This window comes from Ranitomeya variabilis, chromosome 4 (assembly GCF_051348905.1).
Source record: "Ranitomeya variabilis isolate aRanVar5 chromosome 4, aRanVar5.hap1, whole genome shotgun sequence".
NCBI classification, from domain to species: domain Eukaryota; kingdom Metazoa; phylum Chordata; class Amphibia; order Anura; family Dendrobatidae; genus Ranitomeya; species Ranitomeya variabilis.
The window spans coordinates 712,628,474-712,651,051 of record NC_135235.1 but is presented as its reverse complement, the minus strand read 5'-3'; the positions used below and the strand labels follow the sequence as shown (position 1 = coordinate 712,651,051).

The window sequence follows — 22,578 nt, the reverse complement described above, 5'->3', positions numbered from 1 at the left end:
GAAGCAGTGGACTGAGTCTGGTGTGGAAACATCCAGAGCCACCGTGCACAGGTGTGTGCAGGAAATGGGCTACAGGTGCCGCATTCCCCAGGTAAAGCCACTTTTGAACCATAAACAGCGGCAGAAGCGCCTGACCTGGGCTACAGAGAAGCAGCACTGGACTGTTGCTAAGTGGTCCCAAGTACTTTTTTCTGATGAAAGCAAATTTTGCATGTCATTCGGAAATCAAGGTGCCAGAGTCTGGAGGAAGACTGGGGAGAAGGAAATGCCAAAATGCCTGAAGTCCAGTGTCAAGTACCCACAGTCAGTGATGGTGTGGGGTGCCATGTCAGCTGCTGTTGTTGGTCCACTGTGTTTCATCAAGGGCAGGGTCAATGCAGCTAGCTATCAGGAGATTTTGGAGCACTTCATGCTTCCATCGGCTGAAATGCTTTATGGAGATGAAGATTTCATTTTTCAGCACGACCTGGCACCTGCTCACAGTGCCAAAACCACTGGTAAATGGTTTACTGACCATGGTATTACTGTGCTCAATTGGCCTGCCAACTCTCCTGACCTGAACCCCATAGAGAATCTGTGGGATATTGTGAAGAGAAAGTTGAGAGACGCAAGACCCAACACTCTGGATGAGCTTAAGGCCGCTATTGAAGCATCCTGGGCCTCCATAACATCTCAGCAGTGTCACAGGCTGATTGCCTCCATGCCACGCCGCATTGAAGCAGTCATTTCTGCCAAAGGATTCCCGACCAAGTATTGAGTGCATAACTGAACATTATTATTTGATGGTTTTTTTGTTTGTTATTAAAAAACACTTTTATTTGATTGGTCGGGTGAAATATGCTAATTTATTGAGACAGGTTTTTTGGGTTATCAGGAGTTGTATGCCAAAATCATCAGTATTAAAACAATAAAAGACCTGACAAATTTCAGTTGGTGGATAATGAATCTATAATATATGAAAGTTTAATTGTAATCATTACATTATGGTAAATAATGAAATTTAACACTATATGCTAATTTTTTGAGAAGGACCTGTATATAGTAGGCCAACTGCCTGTATACCCTTATATACAGCATTTTATAAGGCACAACCACTATCTGTATGCCCTTAAGATAGTGGCATATTAGACTTGCCTAGCCCCATCCAATGGGCTTCGCTAGTCTTAATCCGGTGCCTTCTCTTCTATCACCATCCTTCTTTCTTTGAGTCGATGACGCGTCCTATGTCATCCACATGGTGTCTTCCATCGCGCTCCTTTGCAAGTGCACTTCTTTCTGCCCTTTGCAGTACTTTGCTTTGTGCTCGGCAGAGAAATGTTCCTGCACAGAAGCGTGATGAGGGAGGGAGTGTGGATGATGTAGAACACATCATCCACGGGAAGGACTGCGCCGGATGAAGACCAGCGCCAAACATAACAACGAACCGCCCCGTAGGTGAGTATATGAAGTTATTTACATTATGCACATTGGCTTACAGACATACCGTATATACTCGAGTATAAGCCGATCTGAGTATAAGCCGACCCCCCTAATTTTGCCACAAAAAACTGGGAAAACTTATTGACTCGAGTATAAGCCTTGGGTGGAAAATGCAGCAGAAACCGGTAAATTTCAAAAATAAAAATAGATACCAATAAAAGTAAAATTAATTGAGACATCAGTAGGTTAAGTGTTTTTGAATATCCATATTGAATCAGGAGCCCCATATAATGCTCAGTACAGTTCATGATGGCCCCATAAGATGCTCCATATTAAAATATGCCCCATATAATGCTGCACAAATGTTAATGGCACCATCAGATGCTCCATAGAAACTTTTGCCCCATACAATGCTGCATAAAGGTTGATGGCCCCATAAGATGCTCCATAGATTATACCCCATGAGATGCTCCACACATTATTCCCTATATGCTGCTGCTGCGATTAAAATAAAAAAATCTCATACTCACCTCTCTTCGCTCAGGCCCCCGGCACTTGCGATAGTCACCTTCCACATTCCACCGCTGCACGCTGCTCTGTCTTCCATCCTCTGCACTGACTGTTCAGGCAGAGGGCGTCGCGCACACTAACTACGTCATTGTGCCGTCTGACCTGAACAGCCATAGCCAGAGGACGGAAGACAGAGCAGCGCCCTGCGTTGGAACGGGGGAGAGGTGAATATCGCGCAATGCTCAACTCCCCCCTTCATACTCACCTGCTCCCGGCACAGTCCCTGGCAGCTTCTCACTGTCAGATGGTCTCCGGGAGCCAGCAGCGTCTTCCTATGTTCAGCAGTCATGTTCCGCCCAAAAAAGTGGGCTGAAAATTTTGGCTTATACTTGAGTATATACGGTACAGCACTCTAGAAGGGTGTGTATAAGGGCATATAGGTGCTGGTGGTACTATATATGGGGAAAACCTGGTGACAGGTTCCCTTTAAGAAACCTATTGAACTAGGTTTTGGATGGTGAAAAACTTGTAATTTAAATATTGATGGTGGCTGAACTGCAGGTGGTCTGTGTCGCTTCATAAGTTTAAGGCCGGGGTCACACTAGCGTAGAATACGGACGAGCGCTATGTGAGAAAACATCGCATGGCACTCGGACCAGTGTTAACCCCTTCATGACCCAGCCTATTTTGGCCTTAATGACGTTGCCGTTTTTTGCAATTCTGACCAGTGTCCCTTTATGAGGTAATAACTCAGGAACGCTTCAACGGATCCTAGCGATTCTGAGATTGTTTTTTCGTGACATATTGGGCTTCATGATAGTGGTAAATATAGGTCGATAATTTCTGAGTTTATTTGTGAAAAAAGCGGAAATTTGGCAAAAATTTTGAAAATTTCGCAATTTTCACATTTTGAATTTTTATTCTGTTAAACCAGAGAGTTATGTGACACAAAATAGTTAATAAATAACATTTCCCACATGTCTACTTTACATCAGCACAATTTTGGAAACAAATTTTTTTTTTGCTAGGAAGTTATAAGGGTTAAAATTTGACCAGTGATTTCTCATTTTTACAACAAAATTTACAAAACCATTTTTTTTAGGGACCACCTCACATTTGAAGTCAGTTTGAGGGTTCTATATGGCTGAAAATACCCAAAAGTGACACCATTCTAAAAACTGTACCCCTCAAGGTGCTCAAAACCACATTCAAGAAGTTTATTAACCCTTCAGGTGTTTCACAGCAGCAGAAGAAACATGGAAGTAAAAAATGAACATTTAACTTTTTAGTCACAAAAATGATCTTTTAGCAACGATTTTTTTATTTTCCCAAGGGTAAAAGGAGAAACTGGACCACGGACGTTGTTGTCCAATTTGTCCTGAGTACGCTGATACCTCACATGTGGGGGTAAACCACTGTTTGGGCACATGGTAAGGCTCGGAAGGGAAGGAGCGCCATTTGACTTTTTGAATGAAAAATTATCTCCATCGTTAGCGGACACCATGTCGCGTTTGGAAAGCCCCTGTGTGCCTAAACATTGGAGCTCCTCCACAAGTGACCCCATTTTGGAAACTAGACCCCCCAAGGAACTCATCTAGAGGCATAGTGAGCACTTTAAACCCATAGGTGCTTCACAAATTGATCCGCAAAAATGAAAAAGTACTTTTTTTTCACACAAAATTTCTTTTAGCCTCAATTCTTTCATTTTCACATGGGCAACAGGATAAAATGGATCCTAAAATTAGTTGGGCAATTTCTCCTGAGTATGCCGATACCTCATATGTGGGGGTAAACCACTGTTTGGGTGCACGGCAAGGCTCGGAAGGGGAGGCGTGCCATTTGACTTTTTGAATGGAAAATTAGCTCCAATCGTTAGCGGACATCATGTCGTGTTTGGAGAGCCCCTGTGTGCCTAAACATTGGAGCTCCCCTACAAGTGACCCCATTTTGGAAACTAGACCCCCCAAGGAACTTATCTAGATGCATAGTGAGCACTTATAACCCCCAGGTGCTTCACAGAAGTTTATAACGCAGAGCCGTGAAAATAAAAAAATAATTTTTCTTTCCTCAAAAATGATTTTTAGCCCAGAATTTTTTATTTTCCCAAGGGTAATAGGAGAAATTGGACCCCAAATGTTGTTGTCCAGTTTGTCCTGAGTACGATGATACCCCATATGTGGGGGTAAACCACTGTTTGGGCGCACGGCAGGGCTCGGAAGGGAAGGCACGCCATTTGGCTTTTTGAATGGAAAATTAGCTCCAATCATTAGCGGACACCATGTCGCGTTTGGAGAGCCCCTGTGTGCCTAAACATTGGAGCTCCCGCACAAGTGAACCCATTTTGGAAACTAGACCTCCCAAGGAACTAATCTAGATGTGTGGTGAGCACTTTGAACCCCCAAGTGCTTCACAGAAGTTTATAACGCAGAGCCATGAAAATAAAAAATAATTTTTCTTTTCTCAAAAATGATTTTTTAGCCCACAATTTTTTATTTTCCCAAGGGTAACAGGAGAAATTGGACCCCAAAAGTTGTTGTCCAGTTTCTCCTGAGTACGCTGATACCCCATATGTGGGGGTAAACCACTGTTTTGGCACACGTCGGGGTTCGGAAGGGAAGTAGTGACGTTTTGGAATGCAGACTTTGATGGAATGCTCTGCGGGCGTCACGTTGCATTTGCAGAGCCCCTGATGTGCCTAAACAGTAGGAACTCCCCACAAGTGACTCCATTTTGGAAACTAGACCCCCAAGGGAACTTATCTAGATGTGTAGTGAGCACTTTGAACCCCCAAGTGCTTCACAGAAGTTTATAACGCAGAGCCGTGAAAATAATAAATGTGTTTCCTTTCCTCAAAAATATTTTTTTAGCCCAGAATTTTTTATTTTTGCAAGAGTAACAGGAGAAATTGGACCCCAAAAGTTGTTGTCCAGTTTCTCCTGAGTACGCTGATACCCCATATGTGGGGGTAAACCACTGTTTGCGCACATACCGGGGCTCGGAAGGGAAGTAGTGACGTTTTGGAATGCAGACTTTGATGGAATGGTCTGCGGGCATCATGTTACGTTTGCAGAGCCCCTGATATGCCTAAACAGTAGAAACCCCCCACAAGTGACCCCATTTTGGAAACTAGACCCCCGAAGGAACTTATCTAGATGTGTGGTGAGCACTTTCAACCCCCAAGTGCTTCACAGAAGTTTATAACGCAGAGCCGTGAAAATAAAAAATAATTGTTCTTTCCTCAAAAATTATGTTTTAGCAAGTAATTTTTTATTTTTGCAAGGGTAACAGGAGAAATTGGACCCCAACAGTTGTTGCCCAGTTTGTCCTGAGTACGCTGGTACCCCAAATGTGGGGGTAAACCACTGTTTGGGCGGACGTCGGGGCTTGGAAGGGCGGGAGCACCATTTGACTTTTTGAACGCAAGATTGGCTGGAATCAATGGTGGCGCCATGTTGCGTTTGGAGACCCCTGATGTGCCTAAACAGTGGAAACCCCTCAATTCTAACTTCAACACTAACCCCAACAGACCCCTAATCCTAATCCCAACTGTAGCCATAACCCTAATCACAACCCTAACCCCAACACACCCCTAACCACAACCCTAACCGCAACACACCCGTAACCCTAATTCCAACCCTAATCCTAACCCTAATCCCAACCGTAACCCTAATCCCAACCCTAACCACAACTGTAACCCCAACACACCCCTAACCCTATCCGTAACCCTAACCACAAGCCTAATCTTAACCCTATTTCAAACCCTAGCCCTAATTCCAACCCTAACTCTAATTCCAACCCTAACCCTAAGGCTATGTGCCCACGTTGCGGATTCGTGTGAGATCTTTCCGCACGATTTTTGAAAAATCTGCAGGTAAAAGGCACTGCGTTTTACCTGTGGATTTACAGCAGATTTCCAGTGTTTTTTTGTGCGGATTTCACCTGCGGATTCCTATTGAGGAACAGGTGTAAAACGCTGCGGAATCCGCACAAAGAATTGACATGCTGCGGAAAATACAATGCAGCGTTTCTGCACGGAATTTTCCGCACCATGGGCACAGCGGATTTGGTTTTCCTTAGGTGTACATGGTACTGTAAACCTGATGGAAAACTGCTTCGAATTCGCAGCGGCCAATCCGCTGCGGATCCGCGGCCAATCCGCTGCCAATCCGCTGCCAATCCGCTGCGGATCCGCGGCCAATCCGCTGCGGATCCGCGGCCAATCCGCTGCCGATCCGCGGCCAATCCGCTGCCGATCCGCGGCCAATCCGCTGCGGATCCGCTGCCAATCCGCTGCGGATCCGCTGCCAATCCGCTGCGGATCCGCTGCCAATCCGCTGCGGATCCGCTGCGGATCCGCGGCCGATCCGCTCTGTGTGCACATGCCATAACCCTAACCCGTAACCCTAACCCTACCCCTAACCCTACCCCTAGTTCTAACCCTAGTTCTAACCCTAACCCTAGTGGAAAAATAAAAAAAAATATTTTCTTTATTTTATTATTGTCCCTACCTATGGGGGTGATAAAGGGGGGGGTTTATTTATTATTTTTTTATTTTGATCGCTGTGTTAGAACCTACCACAGCGATCAAAATGTACCTGTAATGAATCAGCCAGCCGGCTGATTCGGCGGGCGCACTGAGCATGCGCCCGCCATTTTGGAAGATGGCGGCGCCCAGCGAGGAGACGGACCGACACCGGGAGCCTAGGTAAGTATAAGGGGGGGGAGATCGGGGCACGGGGGGGGCGTCGGAGCACCGGGGGGTGACATAGGAGCAGGGGGGGAGCGGGCAGGGGGACGGGGGAGCGGAGCACAGGACGGAGGGGACCGGACCCCATAACGGAGCACTGGGGGGGCGATCGGTGGGGTGGGGGGGTTACATTAGTGTTTCCAGCCATGGCCGATGGTATTGCAGCATCGGCCATGGCTGGATTGTAATATTTCACCAGTTAATAGGTGAAATATTACAAATCGCTCTGATTGGCAGTTTCACTTTCAACAGCCAATCAGAGCGATCGTAGCCACGGGGGGGTGAAGCCACCCCCCCTGGGCTGAAGTACCACTCCCCCTCTCCCTGCAGATCGGGTAAAATAGGAGTTAACCCCTTCACCCGATCTGCAGGGACGCGATCATTCCATGACGCCACATAGGCGTCATGGGTCGGATTGGCACCGGTTTTCATGACGCCTACGTGGCGTCAAAGGTCGGGAAGGGGTTAATCTATGGGGCAGATCACATCTGTGATTATTTTTACATGCCGAATCAGCATACGAGAACAATCGCAGCATATATACCTGACAGGGGCCTATACAGTCTATATCTACAATAATATATACCTGACAGGGGCCCATACATTCTGATACCATCACTAATATATACCTGACAGGAGCCCATACATTCTGATATCATCACTAATATACACCTGACAGGGCCCATACATTCTGATATCATCACTAATATATACCTGACAGGGGCCCATACATTCTGATATCATCACTAATATACACCTGACAGGGGCCCATACATTCTGATATCATCACTAATATACACCTGACAGGGGCCCATACATTCTGATATCATCACTAATATATACCTGACAGGGGCCCGTACATTCTGATATCATAACTAATATACACCTGACAGGAGCCCATACATTCTGATATCATCACTAATATATACCTGACAGGGGCCCATACATTCTGATATCATCAGTAATATATACCTGACAGGCGCCCATATATTCTGATATCACTAATATACACCTGACAGGGGCCCATACATTCTGATATCATCACTAATATATACCTGACAGGGGCCCATACATTCTGATATCATCACTAATATATACCTGACAGGCGCCCATATATTCTGATATCACTAATATACACCTGACAGGGGCCCATACATTCTGATATCATCACTAATATATACCTGATAGGAGCCCATACATTCTGATATCATAACTAATATACACCTGACAGGAGCCCATACATTCTGATATCATCACTAATATATACCTGACAGGCGCCCATACATTCTGATATCATCACTAATATATACCTGACAGGGGCCCATACATTCTGATATCATCACTAATATATACCTGACAGGGGCCCATACATTCTGATATAATCAGTAATATATACCTGACAGGGGCCCGTACATTCTGATATCATCACTACTGTAATATATACCTGACAGGGGCCCATACATTCTGATATCATCACTACTGTAATACTGTATATACCTCACAGAGGCCCAAACATTCTGATATCATCACTAATATATACCTGACAGGGGCCCATACATTCTGATATCATCACTAATATATACCTGACAGGGGCCCATACATTGTGATACCATCACTAATATATATACCTGACAGGGGCCCGTACATTCTGATATCATCATCATCACTACTGTAATATATACCTGACAGGGGCCCATACATTCTGATATAATCAGTAATATATACCTGACAGGGGCCCGTACATTCTGATATCATCACTAATATATACCTCACAGGGGCCCATACATTCTGATATCACTAATATATACCTGATAGGAGCCCATACATTCTGATATCATCAGTAATATATACCTGACAGGGGCCCATACATTCTGATATCATCACTAATATATACCTGACAGGGGCCCATACATTCTGATATCATCACTAATATATACCTGACAGGAGCCCATACATTCTGATATCATCACTACTGTAATATATACCTGACAGGGGCCCGTACATTCTGATATCATCATTAACCCCTTCACCCCCAAGGGTGGTTTGCACGTTAATGACCGGGCCAATTTTTACAATTCTGACCACTGTCCCTTTATGAGGTTATAACTCTGGAACGCTTCAACGGATCTTGGCGATTCTGACATTGTTTTCTCGTGACATATTGTACTTCATGATAGTGGTAAAATTTCTTTGATATTACCTGCGTTTATTTGCAGAAAAAATGGAAATTTGGCGAAAATTTTGAAAATTTTGCAATTTTCCAACTTTGAATTTTTATGCCCTTAAATCACAGAGATATGTCATGCAAAATACTTAATAAGTAACATTTCCCACATGTCTACTTTACATCAGCACAATTTTGGAACCAAAATTTTTTTTTGTTAGGGAGTTATAAGGGTTAAAAGTTGACCAGCAATTTCTCATTTTTACAACACCATTTTTTTTTTTAGGGACCACATCTCATTTGAAGTAATTTTGAGGGGTCTATATGATAGAAAATACCCATGTGTGACACCATTCTAAAAACTGCACCCCTCAAGGTGCTCAAAACCATATTCAAGAAGTTTATTAACCCTTCTGGTGCTTCACAGGAATTTTTGGAATGTTTAAATAAAAATGAACATTTAACTTTTTTTCACAAAAAATTTACTTCAGCTCCAATTTGTTTTATTTTACCAAGGGTAACAGGAGAAAATGGACCCCAAAAGTTGTTGTACAATTTGTCTTGAGTACGCCGATACCCCATATGTGGCGATAAACCACTGTTTGGGCGCATGGGAGAGCTCGGAAGGGAAGTAGCACCGTTTGACTTTTCAATGCAAAATTGACTGGAATTGAGATGGGACGCCATGTTGCGTTTGGGGAGCCCCTGATGTGCCTAAACATTGAAACCCCCCACAAGTGACACCATTTTGGAAAGTAGACCCCCTAAGGAACTTATCTAGATGTGTTTTGAGCGCTTTGACCCACCAAGGGCTTCACAGAAGTTAATAATGCAGAGCCGTAAAAATAAAACAAAAATTTTTTCCCACAAAAATTATTATTTTAGCCCCCAGTTTTGTATTTTTCCGAGGGTAGCAGGAGAAATTGGACCCCAAAATCTGTTGTCCAAGTTGTCCTGAGTGCGATGATATACCATATGTGGGGAGAACCACTGTTTGGGCGCATGGGAGGGCTCGGAAAGGAAGGAGCGCCATTTGGAATGCAGACTTAGATGGAATGGTCTGCAGGCGTCACATTGCGTTTGCAGAGCCCCTAATGTACCTAAACAGTAGAAACCCCCCACAAGTGACACCATGTTGGAAAGTAGACCCCCTAAGGAACTTATCTAGATGTGTGGTGAGCGCTTTGACCCACCAAGGGCTTCACAGAAGTTTATAATGCAGAGCCGTAAAAATAAAACAAACATTTTTTCCCACAAAAATTATTTTTCTGCCCCCAGTTTTGTATTTTCCCGAGGGTAACAGGAGAAATTGGACCCCAAAAGTTGTTGTCCAATTTGTCCTGAGTGCGCTGATACCCCATATGTGGGGGGAACCACCGTTTGGATGCATGGGAGGGCTCGGAAGGGAAGGAGCGCCATTTGGAATGCAGACTTAGATGGAATGGTCTGCAGGCGTCACATTGCGTTTGCAGAGCCCCTAATGTACCTAAACAGTAGAAGCCCCGCACAAGTGACCCCATTTTGGAAACTAGACCCCCCAAGGAACTTATCTAAATGTGTTGTAAGAACTTTGAACCCCCAAGTGTTTCACTACAGTTTATAACGCAGAGCCGTGAAAATAAAAAATCCTTTTTTTTCCCACGAAAATTATTTTTTAGCCCCCAGTTTTGTATTTTCCTAGGGGTAACAGGAGAAATTGGACCCCAAAGGTTGTTGTCCTATTTGTCCTGAGTACGCTGATACCCCATATGTTGGGGTAAACCCCTGTTTGGGCACACGGGAGAGCTCGGAAGGGAAGGAGCACTGTTTTACTTTTTCAACGCAGAATTGGCTGGAATTGAGATCGGACGCCATGTCGCGTTTGGAGAGCCCCTGATGTGCCGAAACAGTGGAAACCCCCCAATTATAACTGAAACCCTAATCCAAACACACCCCTAACCCTAATCCCAACAGTAACCCTAACCACACCTCTAACCCTGACACACCCCTAACCCTAATCCCAACCCTATTCCCAACCGTAAATGTAATCTAAACCCTAACCGTAACTTTAGCCCCAACCCTAACCCTAACTTTAGCCCCAACCCTAACTGTAGCCTTAACCCTAGCCCCAACCCTAGCCCTAACCCTAGCCCTAATGGGAAAATGGAAATAAATACTTTTTTTTTATTTTTCCATAACTAAGGGGGTGATGAAGGGGGGTTTGATTTACTTTTATAGCGGGTTTTTTAGCGGATTTTTATGATTGGCAGCCGTCACACACTGAAAGACGCTTTTTATTGCAAAAAATATTTTTTGCGTTACCACATTTTGAGAGCTATAAATTTTCCATATTTTGGTCCACAGAGTCATGTGAGGTCTTGTTTTTTGCGGGACGAGTTGACGTTTTTATTGGTAACACTTTTGGGCACGTCACTTTTTTTATCGCTTTTTATTCCGATTTTTGTGAGGCAGAATGACCAAAAACCAGCTATTCATGAATTTCTTTTGGGGGAGGCGTTTATACCGTTCCGCGTTTGGTAAAATTGATAAAGAAGTTTTATTCTTCGGGTCAGTACGATTACAGCGATATCTCATTTATATTATTTTTTTATGTTTTGGCGCTTTTATACGATAAAAACTATTTTACGGAAAAAATAATTATTTTTGCATCGCTTTATTCTCAGGACTATAACTTTTTTATTTTTCTGCTGATGATGCTGTATGGTGGCTCGTTATTTGCGGGACAAGATGACGCTTTCAGCGGTACCATGGTTATTTATATCTGTCTTTTTGATCGCGTGTTATTCCACTTTTTGTTTGGCGGTATGATAATAAAGCGTTGTTTTTTGCCTCGTTTTTTCTTTTTTTTTTCTTACGGTGTTTACTGAAGGGGTTAACTAGTGGGCCAGTTTTATAGGTCGGGTCGTTACGGACGCGGCGATACTAAATATGTGTACTTTTATTGTTTTGTTTTTTTTATTTAGGTAAAGAAATGTATATATGGGAATAATATTTTTTTTTTTCATTATTTTGGAATATTTTTTTTATTTTTTTTTTACACATTTGGAAAAATTTTTTTTAACTTTTTTACCTTGCCCCAGGGGGGGGACAATACAGATCGGTGATCTGCCAGTTTGCATAGCACTCTGACAGATCACCGATCTGATTGAAGTGCAGGCTGCTTCACAGTGCCTGCTCTGAGCAGGCTTCTGTGAAGCCACCTCCCTCCCTGCAGGACCCGGATCCGCGGCCATCTTGGATCCGGGTCTGGAGCAGGCAGGGAGGGAGGTAAGATCCTCGCAGCAACGCGATCACATCGCGTTGCTGCGGGGGGCTCAGGGAAGCCCGCAGGGAGCCCTCTCCCTGCGCGATGCTTCCCTGCATCGCCGGCACATCGCGATCATGTTTGATCGCGGTGTGCCGGGGGTTAATGTGCCGGGGGCGGTCCGTGACCGCTCCTGGCACATAGTGCCGGATGTCAGCTGCGATAGTCAGCTGACACCCGGCCGCGATCGGCCGCGCTCCCCCCGTGAGCGCGGCCGATCGGCTATGACGTACTATCCCGTCGAGGGTCAGATAGGCCCAGGTCACCTCGACGGGATAGTACGTCAAAGGTCACAGAGGGGTTAATATATACCTGACAGGGGCCCGTACATTCTGATATCATCAGTAATATATACCTGACAGGGGCCCATACATTCTGATATCATCATTAATATATACCTGACAGGGGCCCATACATTCTGATATCATCACTAATATATACCTGACAGGGGTCCATACATTCTGATATCATCAGTAATATATACCTGACAGGAGCCCATACATTCTGATATCATCACTAATATATACCTGACAGGGGCCCATACATTCTGATATCATCACTAATATATACCTGACAGGGGCCCATACATTCTGATATCATCACTAATATATATACCTGACAGGGGCCCATACATTCTGATACCATCACTAATATATACCTGAGAGGGGCCCATACATTCTGATATCATCACTAATATACACCTGACAGGGGCCCATACATTCTGATATCATCACTAATATACACCTGACAGGGGCCCATACATTCTGATATCATCACTGATATACACCTGACAGGGGCCCATACATTCTGATATCATCACTAATATACACCTGACAGGAGCCCATACATTCTGATATCATCACTAATATACACCTGACAGGAGCCCACACATTCTGATATCATCACTAATATACACCTGACAGGGGCCCATACATTCTGATACCATCACTAATATACACCTGACAGGAGCCCATACATTCTGATATCATCACTAATATACACCTGACAGGGGCCCGTACATTCTGATACCATCACTAATATACACCTGACAGGGGCCCATACATTCTGATACCATCACTAATATACACCTGACAGGGGCCCATACATTCTGATATCATCACTAATATACACCTGACAGGAGCCCATACATTCTGATATCATCACTAATATCCACCTGACAGGAGCCCATACATTCTGATATCATCACTAATATATACCTGACAGGGGCCCATACATTCTGATATCATCACTAATATACACCTGACAGGGGCCCGTACAGTCTGTATCTACAATAATATACACCTGACAGGGGCCCATACATTCTGATATCATCACTAATATATACCTGACAGGGGCCCATACATTCTGATATCATCACTAATATATACCTGAGAGGGGCCCATACATTCTGATATCATCACTAATATATACCTGACAGGGGCCCATACATTCTGATATCATCACTAATATACACCTGACAGGGGCCCGTACAGTCTGTATCTACAATAATATACACCTGACAGGGGCCCATACATTCTGATATCATCACTAATATATACCTGACAGGGGCCCATACATTCTGATACCATCACTAATATATACCTGAGAGGGGCCCATACATTCTGATATCATCACTAATATACACCTGACAGGGGCCCATACATTCTGATATCATCACTAATATACACCTGACAGGGGCCCATACATTCTGATATCATCACTGATATACACCTGACAGGGGCCCATACATTCTGATATCATCACTAATATACACCTGACAGGAGCCCATACATTCTGATATCATCACTAATATACACCTGACAGGAGCCCACACATTCTGATATCATCACTAATATACACCTGACAGGGGCCCATACATTCTGATACCATCACTAATATACACCTGACAGGGGCCCATACATTCTGATACCATCACTAATATACACCTGACAGGGGCCCATACATTCTGATACCATCACTAATATACACCTGACAGGGGCCCATACATTCTGATATCATCACTAATATACACCTGACAGGAGCCCATACATTCTGATATCATCACTAATATCCACCTGACAGGAGCCCATACATTCTGATATCATCACTAATATATACCTGACAGGGGCCCATACATTCTGATATCATCACTAATATACACCTGACAGGGGCCCGTACAGTCTGTATCTACAATAATATACACCTGACAGGGGCCCATACATTCTGATATCATCACTAATATACACCTGACAGGGGCCCATACATTCTGATATCATCACTAATATATACCTGACAGGAGTCCGTACAGTCTGTATCTACAATAATATACACCTGACAGGAGCCCATACAGTCTGATATCATCACTAATATATATACCTGACAGGGGCCCAAACATTCTGACACCATCACTAATATATATACCTGACAGGGGCCCGTACATTCTGATACCATCACTAATATATATATACCTGACAGGGGCCCATACATTCTGATATCATCACTAATATCCACCTGACAGGGGCCCGTACATTCTGATATCATCAATAATATATACCTGACAGGAGCCCGTACAGTCTGTATCTACAATAATATATACCTGACAGGAGCCTGTACAGTCTATATCTACAATAATATATACCTGACAGGAGCCCGTACAGTCTGTATCTACAATAATATATACCTGACAGGAGCCCGTACAGTCTATATCTACAGTAATATATACCTGACAGGAGCCCGTACAGTCTATATCTACAATAATATATACCTGACAGGAGCCCGTACAGTCTATATCTACAATAATATATACCTGACAGGAGCCCGTACAGTCTATATCTACAATAATATATACCTGACAGGAGCCCGTACAGTCTGTATCTACAATAATATATACCTGACAGGAGCCCGTACAGTCTATATCTACAATAATATATACCTGACAGGAGCCCGTACAGTCTATATCTACAATAATATATACCTGACAGGAGCCCGTACAGTCTATATCTACAATAATATATACCTGACAGGAGCCCGTACAGTCTGTATCTACAATAATATATACCTGACAGGAGCCCGTACAGTCTATATCTACAATAATATATACCTGACAGGAGCCCGTACAGTCTATATCTACAATAATATATACCTGACAGGAGCCCGTACAGTCTGTATCTACAATAATATATACCTGACAGGAGCCTGTACAGTCTGTATCTACAATAATATATACCTGACAGGAGCCCATACAGTCTATATCTATAATAATATGTACCTGACAGGAGCCCGTACAGTCTATATCTACAATAATATATACCTGACAGGAGCCCGTACAGTCTGTATCTACAGTAATATATACCTGACAGGAGCCCGTACAGTCTGTATCTACAATAATATATACCTGACAGGAGCCTGTACAGTCTGTATCTACAATAATATATACCTGACAGGAGCCCGTACAGTCTATATCTACAATAATATATACCTGACAGGAGCCCGTACAGTCTGTATCTACAGTAATATATACCTGACAGGAGCCCGTACAGTCTGTATCTACAATAATATATACCTGACAGGAGCCCGTACAGTCTATATCTACAATAATATATACCTGACAGGAGCCCGTACAGTCTGTATCTACAATAATATATACCTGACAGGAGCCCGTACAGTCTATATCTACAGTAATATATACCTGACAGGAGCCCGTACAGTCTATATCTACAATAATATATACCTGACAGGAGCCCGTACAGTCTATATCTACAATAATATATACCTGACAGGAGCCCGTACAGTCTATATCTACAATAATATATACCTGACAGGAGCCCGTACAGTCTGTATCTACAATAATATATACCTGACAGGAGCCCGTACAGTCTATATCTACAATAATATATACCTGACAGGAGCCCGTACAGTCTATATCTACAATAATATATACCTGACAGGAGCCCGTACAGTCTATATCTACAATAATATATACCTGACAGGAGCCCGTACAGTCTGTATCTACAATAATATATACCTGACAGGAGCCCGTACAGTCTATATCTACAATAATATATACCTGACAGGAGCCCGTACAGTCTATATCTACAATAATATATACCTGACAGGAGCCCATACAGTCTATATCTATAATAATATGTACCTGACAGGAGCCCGTACAGTCTATATCTATAATAATATGTACCTGACAGGAGCCCGTACAGTCTGTATCTACAATAATATATACCTGACAGGAGCCTGTACAGTCTGTATCTACAATAATATATACCTGACAGGAGCCCATACAGTCTATATCTATAATAATATGTACCTGACAGGAGCCCGTACAGTCTATATCTACAATAATATATACCTGACAGGAGCCCGTACAGTCTGTATCTACAGTAATATATACCTGACAGGAGCCCGTACAGTCTGTATCTACAATAATATATACCTGACAGGAGCCTGTACAGTCTGTATCTACAATAATATATACCTGACAGGAGCCCGTACAGTCTATATCTACAATAATATATACCTGACAGGAGCCCGTACAGTCTGTATCTACAGTAATATATACCTGACAGGAGCCCGTACAGTCTGTATCTACAATAATATATACCTGACAGGAGCCCGTACAGTCTATATCTACAATAATATATACCTGACAGGAGCCCGTACAGTCTATATCTACAATAATATATATCTGACAGGAGTCCATACAGTCTGTATCTACAATAATATATACCTGACAGGAGTCCATACAGTCTGTATCTACAATAATATATACCTGACAGGAGCCCATACAGTCTGTATCTACAATAATATATACCTGACAGGAGCCCGTACAGTCTATATCTACAATAATATATACCTGACAGGAGCCCGTACAGTCTGTATCTACAATAATATATACCTGACAGGAGCCCGTACAGTCTGTATCTACAATAATATATACCTGACAGGAGCCCGTACAGTCTATATCTACAATAATATATACCTGACAGGAGCCCGTACAGTCTATATCTACAATAATATATATCTGACAGGAGTCCATACAGTCTGTATCTACAATAATATATACCTGACAGGAGTCCATACAGTCTGTATCTACAATAATATATACCTGACAGGAGCCTGTACAGTCTATATCTACAATAATATATACCTGACAGGAGCCTGTACAGTCTATATCTACAATAATATATACCTGACAGGGGCCCGTACAGTCTGTATCTACAATAATATATACCTGACAGGAGCCCGTACAGTCTGTATCTACAATAATATATACCTGACAGGAGCCCGTACAGTCTATATCTACAATAATATATACCTGACAGGAGCCTGTACAGTCTGTATCTACAATAATATATACCTGACAGGAGCCCGTACAGTCTATATCTACAATAATATATACCTGACAGGGGCCCGTACAGTCTATATCTACAATAATATATACCTGACAGGAGCCTGTACAGTCTGTATCTACAATAATATATACCTGACAGGAGCCCGTACAGTCTGTATCTACAATAATATATACCTGACAGGAGCCCGTACAGTCTGTATCTACAATAATATATACCTGACAGGAGCCCGTACAGTCTATATCTACAATAATATATATCTGACAGGAGCCCGTACAGTCTATATCTACAATAATATATACCTGACAGGAGCCCGTACAGTCTGTATCTACAATAATATATACCTGACAGGAGCCTGTACAGTCTGTATCTACAATAATATATACCTGACAGGAGCCCGTACAGTCTGTATCTACAATAATATATACCTGACAGGAGCCCGTACAGTCTGTATCTACAATAATATATACCTGACAGGAGTCCGTACAGTCTAGTGTCTTCACCAGTGAGCCGGCTAGACTGTATGGGCTGCAGTCAGGACCTGGCAGGAGCCCATATATTCTGCTGGCTTTAATAATTTATACCTTGAAGGAGCACATACATTCTAGTGTCATGTATAGGCAGCAGTCAGGGACAGGCAGCAACCTATAAAGTCTGCTATCTTCAAGAATATATACCTGGAAGGAGAACATACAGTCTAGGCTCAACCAGAGAATAATGGAGCCTCCAGCACCGACCTCCACCCGCAGAGCCGCACTCCACCTGTATGGCTGCTCTGTGCACAGGACCTGTGATGATGTCACAGGAAGGGGAGGAGTCAGTGGTCACATGATCGGGGGCCTCAGTGTATGGTAGAGGCTAAATCCAAGTCGGCTAAAGGACCTCTGCCCATGTGACCGGAAGGGGCGGTGCCTCTTCCTTCATAGAACAGACAGAGCAGACACCAGGAAGCTGTGGCTATCATGGCGGGATTTCGTGCAGGATTTGGTTGTGGAGTGTTTTGTGCAGGATTTGCCTCTTCCTCCATAGAGCAGAGCAGACAGGAGGAGGCTGTGGATGTCATGGCTGGATTTCGAGGATTTCTGTGCAAGATTTGGGGTATTCTGGGGGTCATTCTCTGAAGTCATAGATCAGGTAAGTGGGAGTCTGCCTGGGGAGAATGGGGTGGTGTTGCTTGCATGGGGCTGCTGGGGAGAATGGGGTGGTGATGCTTGCATGGGGCTGCTGGGGAGAATGGGGTGGTGATGCTTGCATGGTGCTGCTGGGGAGAATGGGGTGGTGATGCTTGCATGGTGCTGCTGGGGAGAATGGGGTGGTGATGCTTGCATGGGGCTGCTGGGGAGAATGGGGTGGTGATGCTTGCATGGGGCTGCATGGGGAGACGGGGGAGATGTTGTTTGCATGGGACTGCGTTCTGGAGGGGCCTGCCTGGGGAAGGGTGACTGCATGCTAGGGGTCTCAGTGGGAAGGGGGTCATGTTGCATGCGTGGGGGATCTACCTGCAGAATGGGGCTGATGTTACTCGCATGGGTCTGTGTCGTGTGCAGGTCAGTGTGTGTGATGTCACTTGCGGTGAGGGGTGTAGGGAAGTATAGAGCTACGTGTGTGGGGGCGAACAGGGGAGGGGATGAATGATGATGGAGATCTGAGGGATTGATATTACTTGGCATGAGAATCTCTGCCTGATGGTGAGGAGTCGGTCCTGTTATTATTATTATTATTGGGGGCACATGCTGTCAGGTTGATGACTGACCTATGACCTCTGGAAGCAAAACAGCTTTACAACAATGTCTCCAGATCCCTGGCTTTATTCTCCCCTCGCACGCTGTGCTGCTCAGTATTAGCCCGGTGGCCACTGGTGTCAGCCACTACTTGTATCCAGTTTTCTGCATGATTTTTTTTCTGTTTTATTCTAGGTATTGTGACTTTTCCCCATCCTGTGCCCCCCAGAGCAGTGACCTCCCTGCAGATGTTCTTTCATCACTGGACTTCTTTTCACCAAGTGGAAGGGCGGCGCCCCCACAATCCATGTGAGGACCCAAAGGGATGACACTGTGTGCATCTGATAATGTCAGATAGATGAGTATAATTACTAAATTGTCTCCCCCCGCTCTCCCTCTGTCTCCCCCTGCCCCAAAATCGATGGTAAGCTAAGCCCACCAGCGTCAGGGGCTTATCTACAGCATTCTGTAATGCTGTAGTTAAGCCTCCAATGTATCCTAAAAGATGAGAAAAAGAGGTTATATTATACTCACGCGGGCGGTCCGATCCAAGTCGCGGTCCGGTCCTGGGCCTCCCATCTTGATAGGATGACTTCCTCTTCTTGTCTTCACACTGCGGTGCGCAGGCGCCGGGAAAGGTCAGAGAGGCCTGGGGCCTGCACACTGCAGTACTTTGTGCTGGAGCCGCAGCGTGAAGACACGAAGAGGACGTCATCTGATGAAGATAGGAGGCTCCGGACTGCGATGCCCATCGGACAGGACCGGGACTGTCCCTGGGTGAGTATAATGTAACCTCTTTTTCTCATTTTTTAGGATACATCTTAGCTTATCTACAGCATTACAGAATGCATTACAGAATGCCGTAGATAAGCCCCTGATGCTGGTGGGCTTAGCTCGCCCTCGATTTTGGGGGTGACAGGTTGCCTTTAAGCACCACAATACAATTTTTGCAGCTAAAGCACAGTGGACTTTGGTAAAAAATGTGTTTTTCTTTTTTGTTATTAATCTGTCTTTAATGTTTAATTCATTGTTTTGATTTCTAAAACTCTTTATTATTGATTTGTATGTATGCATACTTATATATTTCTCTTTTTTATTTCTAACTATTTGTCTTGTAATAAACTTGTTTGACAGCTATGAGTTGAAATTTCATTTCCTTGCGGATTTACGTTCTATGGGATAATGGGGAAGAGACAAAAGGTCGGGGGTGCAGTAGCTCTGGTGGTGGTGAGGCGGCAGAATGGTTATTGTAGGCTTTCCTGAAGAGAAGAGTTTTCAGGTTCCGTCTGAAGGATCCAAGGGTGGCGGATAATCGAACGTGTTGAGACGTGGAATTCGAGAGGATGAAGGATATTAGGGAGAAATCTTGGAGGCGGTTGTGTGAGGAATAAGTGTGGAGGAGAGTAGGAGGTCTTGGGAGGATCGGAGATTACGTGAGGGAAGATATTGGGAGATTAGTTCAGAGATATAGGGAGGGGACAGGTTGTGGATGGCTTTGTAGATCAGTGTTAGTAGTTTGAACTGGATTCGTTGTGGAATTGGGAGCCAGTGGAGGGATTTGCAGAGGGGAGAAACAGGGGAGTAGCTAGGAGAGAGGTGGATTAGTCGGGTAGTAGAGTTGAGGACAGACTGGAGTGGTGCAAGAGAGTTAGCGGGGAGGCCACAGAGGAGGATGTTGCAGTAGTCGAGGCGAGAGATGATGAGGGCATGCACAAGCATTTTAGTAGACTAAGGGCAGAGGAAGGGACGGATTATGGCAATATGTTTGAGTTGGAGGCGACAGGAGGTGGCAAGAGTTTGGACGTGCGGTTTGATGGACAGGGCAGAGTCGAGAGTTACCGCGAGGCAGCGTATTTCAGGTGTGGGAGAGAGCGTGATGCCGCTTACCATAATAGATAGATATACAGGTCCTTCTCAAAAAATTAGCATATAGTGTTAAATTTCATTATTTACCATAATGTAATGATTACAATTAAACTTTCATATATTATAGATTCATTATCCACCAACTGAAATTTGTCAGGTCTTTTATTGTTATAATACTGATGATTTTGGCCTACAACTCCTGATAACCCAAAAAACCTGTCTCAATAAATTAGCATATTTCACCCGTCCAATCAAATAAAAGTGTTTTTTAATAACAAACAAACCATCAAATAATAATGTTCAGTTATGCACTCAATACTTTGTCGGGAATCCTTTGGCAGAAATGACTGCTTCAATGCGGCGTGGCATGGAGGCAATCAGCCTGTGACACTGCTGAGATGTTATGGCGGCCCAGGATGCTTCAATAGTGGCCTTAAGCTCATCCAGAGTGTTGGGTCTTGCGTCTCTCAACTTTCTCTTCACAATATCCCACAGATTCTCTATGGGGTTCAGGTCAGGAGAGTTGGCTGGCCAATTGAGCACAGTAATACCATGGTCAGTAAACTATTTACCAGTGGTTTTGGCACTGTGAGCAGGTGCCAGGTCGTGCTGAAAAATGAAATCTTCATCTCCATAAAGCATTTCAGCCGATGGAAGCATGAAGTGCTCCAAAATCTCCTGATAGCTAGCTGCATTGACCCTGCCCTTGATGAAACACAGTGGACCAACACCAGCAGCTGACATGGCACCCCACACCATCACTGACTGTGGGTACTTGACACTGGACTTCAGGCATTTTGGCATTTCCTTCTCCCCAGTCTTCCTCCAGACTCTGGCACCTTGATTTCCGAATGACATGCAAAATTTGCTTTCATCAGAAAAAAGTACTTGGGACCACTTAGCAACAGTCCAGTGCTGCTTCTCTGTAGCCCAGGTCAGGCGCTTCTGCCGCTGTTTATGGTTCAAAAGTGGCTTTACCTGGGGAATGCGGCACCTGTAGCCCATTTCCTGCACACGCCTTTCCACACCAGACTCAGTCCACTGCTTCCTCAGGTTCCCCAAGGTCTGGAATCGGTCCTTCTCCACAATCTTCCTCAGGGTCCGGTCACCTCTTCTCGTTGTACAGCGTTTTCTGCCACATTGTTTCCTTCCAACAGACTTACCATTGAGGTGCCTTGATACAGCACTCTGGGAACAGCCTATTTGTTGAGAAATTTCTTTCTGGGTCTTACCCTCTTGCTTGAGGGTGTCAATGATGGCCTTCTTGACATCTGTCAGGTCGCTAGTCTTACCCATGATGGGGGTTTTGAGTAATGAACCAGGCAGGGAGTTTTTAAAAGCCTCAGGTATCTTTTGCATGTGTTTAGAGTTAATTAGTTGATTCAGAAGATTAGGGTAATAGGTCATTTAGAGAACCTTTTCTTGATATGCTAATTTATTGAGACAGGTTTTTTGGGTTATCAGGAGTTGTAGGCCAAAATCATCAG

At 44.0% G+C, this 22,578-nt stretch overlaps 1 protein-coding gene across 1 annotated transcript in view; it reads right to left on the bottom strand.

Moving 5' to 3' along the window:
• LOC143766552 (uncharacterized) overlaps positions 1-18,338 on the bottom strand; it is a 74,921-nt gene extending 56,583 nt beyond the window's left edge. Inside the window, exon 1 of the mRNA XM_077254324.1 lies at positions 18,182-18,338. The gene's annotated coding sequence lies outside the window, so the exon portion shown is untranslated. The remainder of the gene's footprint in view (positions 1-18,181) is intronic.
• Between the last annotated feature and the right edge of the window lie 4,240 nt (positions 18,339-22,578).